The sequence below is a fragment of the Protopterus annectens genome, chromosome 7.part0, assembly GCF_019279795.1.
Source record: "Protopterus annectens isolate FY-2018-M chromosome 7.part0, PAN1.0, whole genome shotgun sequence".
Taxonomy (NCBI): Eukaryota; Metazoa; Chordata; order Ceratodontiformes; family Protopteridae; genus Protopterus; species Protopterus annectens.
Window position 1 is genome coordinate 1050231895 of NC_056739.1, and position 17373 is coordinate 1050249267.

General features: G+C 40.4%; 1 protein-coding gene across 1 annotated transcript in view; it reads right to left on the reverse strand.

Moving 5' to 3' along the window:
* Positions 1-17373, reverse strand: part of EMC3 (ER membrane protein complex subunit 3) — a 140943-nt gene that overhangs the window by 2838 nt on the left and 120732 nt on the right. The gene's annotated exons all lie outside the window — the stretch shown is intronic.

Consider the following 17373-nt stretch of genomic DNA (forward strand, 5'->3'; position numbering starts at 1 on the left):
CCCTAACCCTAACTCATTTACACACCAACCCCAAGCTCCGACACTACCGCACACTCACCTATCACACACCCTAACCCTACATCCCTGAGTATTGCACACTTACCTGTCCGCTCCCTACTCCTAAATCCCTCACTATCGCATACTTACCAGGTCGCGCTTACACATTCCCCTTGTCGGTCTTCCGTCTGTCGGGATTCGAGCGTGTCGGTCAACTGCGTTGTCGGTCGTTTCGTGTCGGTGATTTCACTGTCGGCGAATCGGCGTTTCGGTCATTAGAAGTAGACCCATATATATATATATATATATATATATATATATATATATATATATACATACATTGGACATAAAGTTTACACACCCCTGTTAAAACTGCAGGTTTTTATGATATAAAAAAATTAGACCACAATATATCATTTCAAAACTTTTCCCACCTTTAATGTGACCTATAACCTCTGACAATTCAATTGAAAAACAAACAAATCTGTTTGGGAATAAAATATAAAAAATAAAAAAAGTACAATAAGCTGGTTGCATAAGTGTGCACAACCTTAAACTAATACTTTATTGAAGTACCTTTTGATTTAATTACAACATTCATGTCTTCTTGGGTAGGAGTCTATCAGCATGGCACATCTTGACTTGGCAATATTTGCCCACTCTTCCTTGTAAAAGCGCTGCAAATCTGTCAAATTGCAAGGGCATCTCTTGTGCACAGCCCTCTTCAGGTCACCCCACAGATTTTCTATTGGCTCTAGGTCTAGACTCTGGCTGGGCCATTCCAAAACTAGAATTTTCTTCTGGTGAAGCCAATCTTTTGTTGATTTGGATGTATGCTTGGGGTCACTGTTGTGTTGAAAGGTGAAATCCCTCATCATCTTCAGCTTTCTAGCAGACGCACAAAGGTTTTGGGCCAAAAGTGACTGGTATTTGGAACTGTTCATAAATCCCTCCACCTTGACTAAAGCCCCAGTTCCAGCTGAAGAAAAGCAACCCCAAAGCATGATACTGCCACCATCATGCTTCACCTTGGGGACTGTGTTCTTCTGGTGATGTGAAGTGTCATTTTTGCGCCAAAATACCTTTTGGAATTGTGGCCAAAAAGTTCAACCTTTGTCTCATCAGACCATAACACATTTTCCCACATGCTTTTGGGAGACTTGATGTATTGTTTTGCAAATTTTAGCTGGGCCTGGATGTTTTTCTGTGTAAGAAATGGCTTCCGTCTTGCAACCCTACCCCATAGCTCAGATATATGTAGAATACGGGACATTGTTGTTACATGTAGTACACAACTAGTACTCGCCAGAAATTCCTGCAGCTCCTTCAGTGTTCCTGTAGGTCTCTAGACAGCCTCCCTGACCACTTTTCACCTTGTCTTTTCATCAATTTTGGAGGGATGTCCAGTTCTTTGCAACGTCACTGTTGTCCCGTATTTACTCCACTTTTTGATGACTATCTTCAGTGTGTTCCATGGTATTTCCAATGCTGTAGAAATGTTTTTGTACCCTTCTCCTGACTGATGCCTTTCAACAATGAGATCCCTTTGATGCTTTGTAAGCTCTCTGCGAACCATGGCTTTTGCTGTATTAGGCAACTGAGTAAATGTCAGGACAATCCTACTAGGACAGCTGAACTTTATTTGGGGTTAATAAGAGTCTCTTTAATTGATGGCAGGTGTGTACCCAAGAAGACTGAATGCTGTAATTAAATCAAAAGGTGCTTCAACAAAGTATTAGTTTAAGGGTGTGCACACTTATGCAACCAGCTTATTGTACATTTTTTATATTTTTCCCCCTAAAATATTTGTTTTTCAGTAGAATTGTAAAGGTTACAGGTCACATTAAAGGTGGGAAATGTTTTGAAATGATTTATTGTGGTCTCATTTTTTATATCACAAAAACTTGGCATTTTAACAGGGTGTGTGCGCTTTTTATATCCACTGTATATATACATATTCCACATCAGTATGTGAGGGCTAATAAATGTTTTTTTTTTTTTTTTAAAGACTTTTAATAGTAGGCTCTTTTTGTTTGTTGCAAAGGAGCAAACTTTTACATTCAATGGAAAACAATGTTATGGTTGATAATCACAGTACCAGGGCCACATGCAGTAGTTACTACACATACAAGTCTTAAACTTTCACGGTCTAGACTCTGGGAATTCCTTCTTTTCTAAATGTTTCTGACCCCTGACCAAGGCTGTTTCTGCCATAAAACCTAGTATACTGATGCAAACATCAGCTATGACAACTTGCAAATGAAGTAAATGAGACACTACAGATTGTAGAGGAGGGAATCTTTTTAGACGACGATGCATTCTGCAGGGTAGAATGTTGAGGGCGAGTCCTATAAAAGTCAGAATCTGCAAAGACTCCATACATGACTTTAAGGTATTCAAAACAATCCTCATGGATTAGAAAACATGTAGAATAGACTCCCAAACTGCAACTAATATGTTCAGATTTGCTGCAGTCAGGAGCCAGAAAAGAAAGAAAGGTGATAGGCAACATCTCTTATACATTGCATGCTGTATCATGGCATGGCATGATGGCTCTGAAGAATTTAAGAATGTTGTGCTGAGTGTGAGTCATCAGAAGAAATCCCAGCAGATCCTTGAAGTAACAGGCACAGATTTACCTTCCATGGACACCATATCCCCTGGGCAGCAGCTCCCATTTAAATAACTCAACAGCAGTCAGAGGACAAACCTGAATTCAGCTCATGAAAGGTGAGGAGAACTTGAAATGGATACCCTTGAAATAAAATTTCTGGTCATATCCAGTAATTATATGATTTTTAAAAACACATTGTTTTGGCTATGTCTACGCAGACATCTGTGTGAGCACTCATGGAATTCTGCTGACATAAGGTCTGGGAGATGGTAACAAGCTGCCTAGTTTGTAGAACAGATAAAGGATGAAGGTACCTGGTTAACATCATATACTGTTTTGAATCAACTAAAATCAGCTGTTATAAAAATTAGGCTGAAATGTAAAACTTTATATTAAAAGCAATGCATTCGTCTTTAGGTGAGAAAAAGGTGGCCCAATACTTACTTGTCCATCCATCCATCCATCCATCCTCCACACCTTTTTCTCATTTTGGACATGGGGTTTGGGTGTCACTTCAATAGTGGCTATCAACTCGAGCCAAGGTTTACACTGCTGGGTGGCTAGCCCTGCCAGGGTAGTTCATCCGTACCACTCACTTGCACATGCACTTGCACCTATAGCCAATCTAGAGCAATGGCACAGAGGTTCTCCGGTTTGATTCTTGGCTGGGTGCCTTCTGTGCGGACTCTGTATTTCCTCCTTGCAGTCATGTGAGTTTCATCTGGGAGCTTCGGTTTGCTCCCACATTCCAAAGACATGCAGTAGGTGGAGTGGACACTATAAATTGGCCATAGGTGCCAGTTTGTGTGCAAGTGAGTGGTACAGATGAACTACCGTGGCAGTGCTAGCCACTCGGTGTAAACCTTGGCACAAGTTCATTATCACTGTTAAAGTGACACCCCTGACCCCAACACATATTTGTCCTTCTTTCCAAATCCTATTCTTCTTGGTTACAATCAAACCAAAATTAAAACAGCCAACACGCACAAAGTTAAACCCAATTTTTTTTTTTTATTACAAAATTATTAGGACTTAAGAAATAATTTTAAGTTGGCAAAATCAGGTACGTTCTGCAAAATTCTGGATAGTTATGTGCTATGCTTTCGACGTATACATACATAATGTGCGCGAGCGCACGTGTGTGTGTGTGTGTGTGTGTGTTTGTGTGTATGCGCGCGGGCGCGCATGGGCATACATCTATATCCTGTCACTGTCAGAATGCATGCTATGCTCTGGATGCAGACCTCTCAACTGTACATATTTTCAAGGCATGTACATAATTTTATGAATGCCCCTCCTCATCACATGCACTTTTGTAACTATTTGGTACACAGGAGACTAGACTATATGACCAACATACCACTGGCACCAGTAATTTAAAGAAAGAAAGAAGATGCACATGTTATAGCTCCTTTTTTCAGAAGTAAAACAACAAAGGATTTTGTTAGGAAGTTTTCTGCAACATTCATTAATGTGTTTTATACTGTCTTTGACTATATGTTTAGACCCTTTGCATAATTTATGTCACACTTAACCTTGCATTTCTGAGAAGTAGCTCACAATCCTACTAGAAATGAGGAGAGCTATGTGCCATTTGGTATTCAGTTTTTATGTTAATTTGCTGCTCAGAATTTTGGCTGGCTATATCTACTTTTCATTAGCCTTTGTATCTATTTTCAGTGTCTGCAGGTTGAGAAGTATGATTGGGAGATGGGACAACAAAATAATAATGTCCAGGATTACCCTGGTTTAATTTCTCCAAATGCTTAGGTTTTTACATACCTTGATGGGAATGTACCCCATTACTAAGTCAGGGCATAATTAAAGTTCATGAAATAGTTTTGCTTCAGTCTGAGATTTGATATGAGTGCTCTTCTCAGCACCTGGAGTGTACCCAGTTTATAAGGGGTTACATTTATTGGTAGCATATACACAGATGGTTGAAAATTCTTTTTTTTATTAGACCAGTTGCTCCTACTACAACTGGAACTGTGTATCCTTCTTCAAAATTGCTCTAGTTTCTGTTTGCAAATCCTGATATTTTACAAATTTATGTCTTTCAGTTTTTAAAGACACTGTCGTCACTAGGTGTAGCAATTTCAGTAATCAAAGCTATTTCTGTCTTCTTTCTTGAACTACAACATCTGGTCTACTTGATTCTACCTTCTCAGCTGCTGGTATGGGGAGATCTCACGTAATCATTACTCCATCATTTTCAACAATCCTTTGTGGTTCATGCTTCCAATGTATTTCAGCTGCCTCTAAGTCTCTAGTGCAACAACCCTGTCACACTGTTAGGTCTTTCAGTATACAAACCTAGAGTGTATCGCACCCTGCAACAACATGTGTAACAGTTTCAACGTCTGCACCACAAAACCTACAAATGCGTGCATCTCCTGACTTTTCTATGGATTTTATGCACTGTCTAGCAAGTAATCCACTATCTTGGGCTGCCAACATTAACCTTTCATCTTTTGATTTAAATTCACCTCGCCTAAGCCATTCACACAACAACTCTTGGTAAACATGCAGCTGTTCCAGCAGCTCTCTCTACTAACTGCTATCATTGTGATCTTTTCATTTACCTTTTCTTTTTTGTCCTGATCCAGTTTTTTGTTTTCTTTTGCTTTTTTTTTTTTTTTTTTATTAATTTTTGGCTGGTTTTCCATGCCTGCTTTTTTCCTAAAGGCGTCTGCTAACCGATGCACAAAGGTCTTCTTAAGACTTATTTTGTTCATGCTTTAGAACTTTCAATACGTTAGGATCTGATGATGTCAATAAATACGTATGCAATTCTACAATCACTGACCTATATGTATACCCAGTTTCAAGGAGGGCTGTTCCTTTCTCCAGTATAAAAAGCCTTATAACAGCCAATAACATGCTGCCTTCCAACAATTATCCTAGGCTGAGTAAATCTCTTCTACAAAGAGAGGACGTTGGTGGACTGATGTGAAGTGCTAAGTCCAATACAGGGAATAAAAACAAGGCTAGAGATCAGTAGTTAACAGGGGTCTGAGCCAAAAAAATTATAGTAAACAAGTCAAACTAACTGGTCTAAAGTATATCCATGCCCTGTTTCTACTATTCACAGTGATTAACATTGCTTCAATACAGGACAATCACTGCATCTCACAGATTTGTGAAGCTTTTCATTAGTTCAGATGGAATGCTTAACTGATTCCTACACTGCTTCCCTACTTTGCTCAAGACCTTTTCCTCTGTCCTGTATCAACTCTCCTCTTTTGTGTGAAAAATGCTTCTGTCTTTTTAATGTTAATCTCTGTCAAACTTCTATCCCATCTATTACACCTATATACCTTTCCAGTGGATCAGCCTTCGGCCAGATGGACACAGAAGTACCCTGCACTTGCCACTAGAACCGTGGATAAAAAAAAAGTCGTCTTCACTTTGAAGACAAAAAAAGAGCTCTTCTACTTTAGATTTTAATAAACTGCTTGCTACAAATGTAACAAGTATCTTACTACAATCAATACTGAGAGCTTCAACCATTACAACAAATACAATACTGGCATTTCATTAGCAAACACCACTACAACACTCCGTAGCTCTTATCTGTCCAGAATTTCACAAAGATTTTTGCCTCACATTTTTGGTTTGTTCCTCATACAAATTTGTGATTTTCTGAAAAATCACTGAAAAGTCACTTAATGACCAACCTTCTTTGTTTACACAAGCAGTAATTAACATCTGATCCTGATCTGGGGCCTTTACCCCTTCATTATTTTTATCTTTCTCCACAATTCCTCCACAAAGAGGTTCAGAAGCATGCTATACCCTCCCACCATCACAACCCGCAATTTCTGGAACAACAAAAAGAAAAAAGGTATTCACCTTAAAACTTAAAGGAAAAAAATATAGTCAGTCAATAATGTCAGATTTTAGAGTTTCACACTTCATTTTGTTCAGAAAATGTACATTTACTTAAAAAAATAATACAGTAACTTTTAAAATTGCCCCTGATTTTGGCTTTTATCCCCCATCATATAATTCTGTCTTTGTCCAAAAAGTTTTGAGTACAGTTGAGAGATATGGATAAGGCTTGGGGGTATAGCACAAGACTAAGAGGACCTGGATTCAGATTGGTCAGACCTCCAAGATGGCTGCACATTGAGTAACAGCTTAATTATAGCTCTCCCAGTGTGAAAACAAACTCAGCAAAGAAAGCCAGTTGACTTATATTTCTGGGTAAATTTCTGCACTGCCTGAAAGTCAGGAAAAAAAAAAGAAATACACAAGACCTGAAAGAAAAATCAGCTACAAAAAGGTGAGGAAACATGCTGACTAGGAAAAGTACTGCAGCTGTTAAGCAAAAAGCAGTGCAAGCTCCAGACATGACTTCCAGTAACTTTGAGGAGTATAAGATAACTGCACACATACCTGATTAAAATAAATGAAACACTGATGGAATATATCAGCTCAAATAACAAAAGGCTGAAAAAAATGGAAGAAGCTTTAACTAGATACTCAGATGAGATGATAAAACTGCAAAGATCAGAGGCTGAATTGAAGAAAAGGCTGGCTGAATATGAGAATGCTCAAGAAGAGATGTTTTAAAAAATAACAGAATTAGAGGACAGAGCACATAACTGCAGTGATGGTGCTGCGGTAGCGTTGTCGCCTCACAGTAAGACATTGTCCTGTTCGATTCTCAGCTAGAGTGTCTTCTGTGTGGAGACATGCATGAATGGGCGTACCTTCGTTGAAGGTTGTGTCAGGGCTGGCAACTCAGCACATAAAAATCTACTGCCAATCATTAGTGGACTGGAGTTCTGCTGTGGCGACCCCTAACCGGGAAAAAGACAAAAGACACAACAACAAGAGAACAGAGAACATAGGGAAGACCTGAGATTTTCTGCTGTACCAGAGAAGCTGCAAGGAACAGACTGTATTCATTTTATGAAAGCACAAATACGTAACTGGACTGGTATTCCACAGCAGGAGTTGTTAATCTAAAGGATACATCGTGTGTATGCTCCAAACTTGGCTATGAGAAAGCAACCTAGACCTTTAATAGTAAAGATGCAATCCTACCAGCAGGAGTTGATTCTGACAAAACTGTGGCAGAAGAACAAAGTACTAAAAGTGGGAGACCGCACAATATTTGTGGAGAATGATTACTAACAGTGTACCAGACAGAAGAGGAGTACATTTACTCCACTATTCAGGGAATGTCGAGAAGCAGGCATGAGATTCAAACTGCTGTATCCACCTACCTTCAAAATATTGTTTCCTGGAGGGACAAAAATCATTTTTTGATGAAGTAACGCTATGGAGGTAACACAAAAGTTTGTCAAAAAAAAGTAAGCTGTGAGACAGAAGTAGATTCTGCTTCTTGTTCTTGTAATAAGCACCAAAGAGAGACTGTGCCAGTGAAACCATTTTCAATGTTTCAAAGGCAAATGCTTGAGAGAAGGAAAAAAGCACAAGAGTACATTAGAAGAATTGAGAGTACACTGGAACTGAGAAAGAGACCGGATATGGGAGATGAACAGGAATAAAATCAGTAACTTGGAAAATGACAAATGTGGGATTACAAAGCAATAATTAGATTGGTAAAACAAGACAGAAAACAAAATCTGGAAATTTTGGACTTTTCTGAGTTTGTTAAACTTGTAGATGACTCTAAAGCATATGCCTTACTTTGTGTTATTAATCCTCAGAAAAAAAGCTTTCTCCTCCTCTTCCCCTCTTCTAAGTAAACTGTAAGTAAAACATTTTTTTCTTAATAGTAATATGTTTATAGTGATTTTCTTTGTACTAACATACAGTACAGTTGTTTCAGATACTGACATAAACAGGTGCTCCCGATTTCCCCCTTCTTATCTCTTTTTCCTTATTCAGTTTTTAAAAAAGTGTAGCCACTGCAATGTACGAAAGGAGAAAAGTCTGGTCAAAAAAGCATGACAAAAAGAAAAGAAAACGGGTGTACTTTTTCTCATTCTTGCATAGGAGAATGACTGGATTAAGGCCCTTAGCTTGATCTGGTAACACGTTTTAAAAGAATGCAAGCAAATGAAAAAGAACACTGAACATTACAAAGTTTTTTTTAGCAAATAAATGTATGTTTTAGTAACAACTTTGTATCTGGTCCTCGTGTCTCCATGGAGACAATCTGATAAAGAGAAATGGCTAGGAGATAATATTTTCTGAAAACATTCAAGTGTTTTCCCATCTGGGGGAAATATAAAGAGAAGACAAAACCAGGCAGCACTTGGCAGAAGCATATGTTGTACCATGCACCTTAGCATTTATAGCCCTTCTTTTTGGTTAACCTAAGCCTATGAGTTTGGCTGTCACTTTGGGAAATTTGTTCCTATTAGGAGAGAAAACTTCAGTATTTGAAGATATACATAATTTTGTGTGCTAGTATTCAATTAATATGTTTTGGGGGGTATTAGGGTGTGAGTTTGTTTTTGTTTGAGGGCTTTCAATAAAACAAAAAGTTTTGTAAGATGTGGCATAAGTTCAAATGGATATGACAAGAAACAACCGTATAAAAGATCAACCTGCCACACAGTGTATGCATGTACAAAAGCTAGAACTAGACACTTAAAAAAAAGCTGTTACACATAAAAGGTGGGAACAACAACTTTTTAACACAATGATGCTTTCTGTAATGGCTTTAAATGTCAAAGATCTCACAGATAAATACAAAAAAAGAAAGTAGTGAACTATATAAAAAATGTACAGTGCAAATAGTTAAGCTACAGGAAACACAAAGTACAGTTGTGTACACTTACCATAAATGTAGATGTTTGAGTGTATTCACTGTTGCAGTCATTACATTTGGGTAATCTGCTGGCAGTTTGTCCTCAGTCGGCCTGAATAACAAAGTCTTGGGTCCTGCGTCAGTTGCTATCTCCTCTTCCATGATGTCAGGTCATCAGGGGTATAAAACATGCAGCCGATGCCATTTTAATCAGTTTTTCTTGCTCCAGATGTCAGGTGCCCCCCAAATGGGGAGCAAAAATATATGTATGTATAAACTGTAAATATATAAATGTACTTTAGAACATAAAATTTACCTTCAACTAAAAGCAAATACACCGCAAAGGCTTTTGAGTATAGTGAAGGAAAGAAAAGGTATAGAAAAAGGGGGCTGGCTGTGGGTAACCCGGACTGCAACAGTGAATACACTCGAACATCTACATTTATGGTAAGTGTATGTTCTTCGTGTTTCACTGTTGCAGTCACTACATTTGGGTAGAATACCAAAGCTACGGATGGGAGGATGGAACTAAACTGCATTAGGAGCAGCTACTAAGCCCTGCAGGACTGCAGTGGCAAAGCCTGCCCTGGATTTAGAGAAGAGAGGTAAATGATAATGCTTTATGAATGTATGAACTGAGCTCCAAGTAGCAGCTTCTAGAATGTCTCTGGTAGGGACCCCTCTGAGAAAAGCTGCTGAAGTAGAGGCAGCCCTGGTGGAATGGGATCTGATCCCCTTGGGCATAGGTTTACCATGGTGCAAGTAGCAGAAACGAATACAATGGCTTATCCATTTAGAAATAGTCTTCTTTGATATAGCCTTCCCCTCTGATCCTGCAGCAAATGCTACCAGTAGTTGCTCAGACTTTCTTAGAGATTTTGACCTGTTTAAGTAGAATCTTAAGTTGTCTGTGTACATCCAATGAATGCAGAATCCGCTCCCCCTTGTTCTCCGGATTTGGGAAAAAAGTTGGCAGGTGAATGGTCTGGTTAAGAGAGACACTGGATACCACCTTAGGTATAAAAGAAGGATTGGTCCAGAGGGCCATCCTGCCCGGGTAAAAAATAATGAAAGGCTCCACTGCCATGAGAGCCTGTAGTTCTGAAACCCTTCTAGCTGAAGTGATTGCCAAAAGAAAAGCTGTCTTCCAAGAAATAAATTTTATATCCGCAGTAGCTGCTGGTTCAAAAGGAGGCAGGGTGAGTTTTTCCAGAACAAAACTGAGGTCCCATGCAAGACTTGGCGCTCTCCTGAGAGGCCTTACATTTTTGGCCCCTCTGAGATACTGTTTTAGCAGTGGATGAGAAAAGAGGGGAAGCTCTTTGTTGTAATGAGCCGAGATGGCAGAGGCATGGATTTTTATTGAAGAAAAAGATAGGCCCTTGTCAAGCATCTCAGTTAAGTATTGTAAAATCTGAGGAACATCAGGCTTTGCTGTGTCTATTCCTTGTGCTTGGTTCCAAGCACAGAATCTCTTCCATTTATCAGCATAAGATTTTCTAGTACTAGGCCTTCTGGCTTCCAAAATTACATCCATCACAGGATTACTGAGACATGTGGTTTGAATAATTAGTTGATTAGCCATGCTGCAAGATTCAGAGTTTGGAGCCGAGTGTGCGGAATTTGATAGTTCTGCTGAGACAATAGATGAGGTGTTTGAGGCAAGTACCACGGAGGAAGGTGTGACATATTCCTTAGAAGCGGGTACCAGTGTTGGTGAGGCCAGTCTGGAGCAATCAGAATCATTTTTGGTTTTTCCTGTCTGACTTTTAGTAAGACCTTGGAGAGTAGAGGCAGAGGGGGAAAGGCATAGACTGATAGGTTTTTCCATCTGAAGGAGAGAGCATCCACTTTCCATGCTTTTTGTGATGAGTTCTTGTGCAGAATTTGTCCAACTGACAGAAATGGGGAAGCCCAGACAAAGATCTATTTGCCTCTCCCCAAAACTATGTTAACATGCTGAAGATTTGTGGATCCAGTTTCCATTCGTGCAGGTCCATAAGATTTCTGCTTAGGTCGTCTGCCAGAGTATTTTGATTTCCTGGCAGGAATTGAGCTTGAAGATGTATTTGGTAAGTCAAGGCTGTGTTCCACAAGGCCATGGCTAGTCTGCAAAGGTGGTAGGAATGGGTACCCCTCTGCTTGTTTATGTACCACATAACTGTGGTGTTTGTCCATCTTTATCAGTAGTAGTCCTGGATGAAGCAAGTCCTTGAAGGCTGCCAGAGAATTCTGAACAGCTAGCATTTCTTTCTGGTTGATATGTAGATGCATTTGGTTTGGGCTCCATTTGACCTGAATGCTTCTCCCTGCCAGGTGCCCCCCCCCCAAGCATAGTTTGATGCATCTGTAGTTAGGGTTTGGGTGGCAGGGGGTAGCGTGAATGACAGTCCCTTGTTTTGGTGACAAGTCTCTGCCCACCAAAGAAACTCCTGTTGTAGGCAGGGAATGAGAGGAATCATTGTTTCCAGGCTGTGACAATGTTGACTCCATATGCTTTTTAGGTACCATTGAAGTTTCCTCATATGCAGTCTCACATATGGAATTAGTAGAATGCAGGATGCCATGAACCCCAAAGCCTGCAGAATTTGTCTTGCAGATAACTGGGTTTTGGTTGCCATTTGTTTGAAGTATATTGTCAATTGCATTTGTTTGTCTGGCGTGAGGTAAACCATCTGGGCAGTTGTATTCAAGCTTGCACCCAGGAATGTAATTAATTGAGAGGATACCAGTTGTGATTTCTTTTAATTTACGGTGTACTCTAGGCATGCTAGAAGCCTTTTTACAAATGCCAGATGTTGAAGAAGAGTGTCCTTGTCCTCTGCCTGAATGAGACAATCGTCCAGATAAGGATAAATTTGAATGTTTCTTTGTCTGCAGAATGCAATTACTGGTGCCAGGCACTTTGGCTTATCTACTCCGCCCAGGGTCTTTACAAAGGGCAGTGCAGAGAATTGGTAATGCAAAAAACCTGCTTTGAAGCAAAGGTTTCTTCTGCAAGATTCCCTTATTGGGATATGCAGGTATGCCTCTTAAGTCTAGAGTTACCAACCAGGCATTCTTGCCTAGCATAAGCAGTAGCTGTTGTAAAGTCAGCATTCTGAATTTTGGAATGTCCAGGAACATGTTCAGAATCGGTAAGTCCAGTATTGGATGCCATGATTTGTCTTTTCTGGGTACCAGGAAAAGTCTTGAATAAAATCCTTGTCCTTTTTCCTTTTCCGGTGCCGGTTGAATAGCCCTCATATCCGTGAGGAACATGACTTGTTTCTGGGCCTCTGCCCACTGGTTTTATGGCAGATCTGGCCATCCATTTGGAATTGGCAAAGTATGGAAATGAAATCTGTACCCCTGGGATACTATGTTTAATACCCACTTGTCCTGGGTTATTAACCACCAATTTTGAGCATAAATTGCTAGTCTTCCCCCCAAGAGGGCTGCCAAAAGATAAGTGCTTGGAGATGGTAGAGGAAAGTCATAGAGTCTGCTTACTGTAGGGTTGTGCTTTGTTACCTCCAGATTTGGAGGTGGAGGCACCCCATTGCTTTGACCTGTAAGATCCCTGTGAATGATATCTGGAGCCTTTTGAGTGCCTGGGCTTGCCCCGAGTGGCTCTGTTGGACACAGGAAAGGACGAATTCTTAGTAGGCAGGTGCCTACTGAACCTGGGCGACTGCACTTGCAAGAAATCTTTTACAGTTTGCATAGATTTAGCTTTGTCTTCCATTTTCTTTAAAACCTCTTCTGCCTTACTACTAAACATACTATCATGCTGCAAAGGGGCATCCAACAATTTAGCTTTAACATGATCAGGCAGATTTTGCTCCTTGAGCCAGGCATGCCTTCTTATCACAGATCCAGTAACAACGGCCCTGCAAGAGGCCTCCAAGGAATCAAAATCACATTGCAAAGTATGCTTTCCAACCTGTTCTGCTGCATGCAATAAATCCTGTAACTCTTTATTTTCCGCACAATCAGAAATCAACATCATTTTCTGTTTCAGTAAGCCCATAACATGCTGTTGATATTTAAGCATATGAAGCTGGAAGTTTAAAGCCCTGATTGCCAAGGTTGCAGACATGTAAACCTTCTTACCCCATCTATCCCGTGCCCTGGAATCTCCATCAGCAGGGGTAGGATTTTTGGCTGTAAAAGCCTTAACACCCTTGGGACCCTGAGAAATAGTCTCAGGATCAGCAGCAGGATTTTTGAAAAGAAATTTGTGGGAGTATGGAAATCCATATCATCTGTCTGGCTTACTAGGAACCACAGGCAGGGAATTAGGAGCCATGCTTGATTCAGAGAACACATCATCAACAATATCTAATACAGGAGGTATTGCCAAATGCCTATGCCGAGGAAGAAGAAGGAAATCTCAGAGAAGTCCTGACTCTCCAAGTGAAAATGTTCCCTTAAAGTATGTAAAGTCTCTCCAAAATAGTAATCTTCAGGAAGAGATGCAGATGGGATGGATTCCTCTGCATCAGAATCCTCATAAGGTGGAGTAGAAAATTCCTGATCAGAAGAGGAATCAGAAAAAATGGAAACCTGATCTGAAAATTCATAATCAGTGCCTTGCGTAGGCCTCTTAGCATGGGGGGGGGTTGGGAACCCCCCGATCAAGGTAATTAAATCCTCAGCCATTTTAATCATTTGTTTTTTAGGCATAGGGGCCTGAGCACGTGGTTCATGCATCATTTTTTTAGACATAGAAGTCATGTTTTACCTTGTTTTTGTTGATGGCGTTGGTTTAATATAAAAATGTTGAGGCCTGAAAACACCCAAAGAAGCCGGTGCCTGCGCAGCGGCTCTGGACCCATCCAAGGGAGAGACATCCGCGGGTTCAATACTTTGGGAATCTTGCGGCATACCAGACTCCGAATGGGTCTCAGTAGAGGCCTGCGACTCAAAAATAGCGGGTATCAGGGGCTGCAAAAGCCGGCGACTGGCTTAGGAGAAGCTTCGTCATCGGTTTTGGACCTCGACGGTCTGTCTCTGTCTTTTTCCTTGCGTTTTTTGTGAACTCTGGTAGTCAGATTGCTAACCGACGATATTTCAGGGTAGTTAAATCTTGAACCAAAATATTTAGAAGCAAAAATATGCTGACGCTTAATAGTGCGATAGTTAAATTTAGCACAAAACTGACAGCAAGGCACATTATGATCAGGGCCTAGGCAAGGAATACAGTACAAATGAAAATCCTTATGAGGTATTTGCTTTCCACAAGTAATGCAATTATTAACTTTTACTGACATCGGTAAGGAGCAAGAAAAAGTTTCCCCAACGGGGTACTGAACTTTAGTTTGAAGACTTCGGTTCTGAAACTCGAAAACGAAAATTTCAGGAGTCGGCCGACTGGCACTTGTGAACTGCTTCTTATTCGGGTACCGTGCGGCAAGAAAGACTGATTAAAATGGCATCAGCTGCATGTTTTATACCCCTGATGACCTGACATCATGGAAAAGGAGACAGCAACTGACGCAGGACCCAAGGCTTTGTTATTCAGGCTGACTGAGGGCAACTTGCCAGCAGATTACCCAAATGTAATGACTGCAACAGTGAAACACGAAGAACATCTGGAAAGAACTGAACATGTGAATTTGATAAAGAAAGGCTTCCAGGATGGTTATTCAGCAGAATACCTGGGACAAAGGAAAAGATGAGTACTTATATTAATTGTAAGAGAAGCTCCAACAGTGACATAAAGGGATAAAAAAAAAGATAATGGTAGATTTATAGTACTAAGGGGCTACTGGCAAGGGAGAAGTATTACATTGGCACATATTTATATTCCACCTAAAACTGCTATAATGGAGCTTAAGAAAATTCTGGGAGAAATAATCAGCTTTTAGCCAGGAATATTACTTCTAGGTGGGGAACGGAATTTGATTTGCAGCTGTGAAGATGTGTCTGGGGGGGCCAGAAGGGAAAGTCCAACAAAGGAGTACAGCAATGAATAAATTTATGAAAATATTTGGCGTGGAAGTTGTGAATTCAGTACTAGGAGTTTGAACTGAATTTACATATTATTCCCAAAGATACAAAAACTGGTCTAGGCTAGACAGAATTTACATTTCACAGGAACATGTGCATTTAATTGAAAGTCTTGAGATTCATTCAATAAGCTATTACACATCATGTGCCAATAATAACAAACAAAAACACAGACAGGGTAATAAAATAAAAATGAGACACTGGTGCTTTCCCACCTATCTGTTTAAATGAGAGGAATTTAAGGAATGGGTAGTGGAAATTACTAAGGAGCTATTGGAGAAGATATTAATTTCTTCTGAAAATACAGTTAGAAAGTGGGCTAAAATTAAAGTGGATTTTAAAACAGGGTGGGTGGAAATTAAAAGAGATGGTTAACAAGTAACATGACTTACAGTAACTGACAAATGTTAAAAGTACTGCAGACTAGGGAGAATCTCACAGAATAAGAAGAGGAGTGACCGCAGAATGCTAAACAGAAAATAAGCTAAGATAATATGCACAAGTTTAGAAAGATTGCTGTTAAGCAACTTCTTTATTGTAAAAAAAAAAAAAAACTGTAAAGCACAAAAACTTTTAGCACAATGACTCAGGCCACAGAAAGTAGAAAGGGCTGTCATCAAGCTTAGAGAGCCTATAACAAGGAAGATAAAGTACAGTTTTGTACCTACCATAAATGTAGATGTCCGATAGACATGCAACTGCAGTCATAACATATGGGTTGTCCTGCCTCAGGCAGCCCTCGGTCGGCCGGATTCCAAAGTCTGGGTCCGACGTCGGCTGATGTCGCATTTCTCTCCGACGTCAGAGCGGCTGGAGTACATAAGCATCAGCCGACACCATTTTCTTCAGTGTTTCTTGCCCCAGATGCCAGGTGCCCTCCAAGGAAGGCTGTAATCAAATTGGAAGACAAAAACAGGATTCCAGACAAATAAATGAGCAATAAAACAAATACACCATAACAGATATCCCCAGCTAAGAGTAACAGGGATAGGAGTGGACCCTAGGCATAGAGGGGTATGGAGGGAGGGAAAATCCGACTGCAGTTGCATGTCTATCGGACATCTACATTTCTGGTAGGTACAAAACTGTACTATGTCCTTCAAAAATGCAACTGCAGTCATAACATGTGGGTAGAATACCATAGCGTAGCTGGGGGAGGAGGAATGCTCTAGGAAAAAGATGGTGTAGCAATCAAACCCTGCAGGACTGCCGAAGCAAAGCCTGCTCTGGATCTGGAGTATAGAGGGAGATTGTAGTGTTTGGAGAATGTATGCACGGAGCTCCATGTAGCAGCTTCTAGAATGTCCTTAGTAGGCACCCCTCTTAAGAATGCTGTAGAGGTGGCTGTAGCTCTGGTGGAATGTGGTCTGACATTGGCTGGAACAGTCTTTCCATGAAAGGAATAACAGAATCTGATGCACTGTCCAATCCATTTTGAAATAGTCTGTTTTGAAATTGCTTTTCCTTGGACTGCAGGGGCGTAAGCTACAAAAAGTTGTTCAGACTTCCTACTGGCCTTGGTTCTGTCCAGGTAGTATCGAAGTTGTCTGTGAATGTCCAAGGTATGCAACAGTCTTTCCCCCTTATTCTCAGGATTGGGGAAGAAAGCAGGCAGATGAATGGCTTGATTTAAAGAAACCCTAGATACCACCTTTGGCATAAAAGTACGGTTGGCCCTTAATGAAACCCTGTCTCTGTGAAAAATTATGAACTGTGGTATTGCCATAAGGGCCTGTAGCTCCGAAACCCTTCTTGCTGAGGTAATTGCCAACAGGAAAGCTGTCTTCCATGAGAGAAATTGCAAGTCAACTGAAGCTGCTGGCTCAAATGGAGGTAGAGTCAGTTTTTCTAGGACAAAACTGAGGTCCCAGGCTGGCACTGGGGCCTTTCTTGGTGGCTTAATGTTCTTGATTCCCCTGAGGAATTGCCTTAGCAAAGGGTGTGAAAAAACAGGAGGATCAGTGTTGTATCTAGCTGAAAAAGCTGATGCATGCATCTTTATGGAAGAATATGAGAGGCCGTTCTTTAGCATATC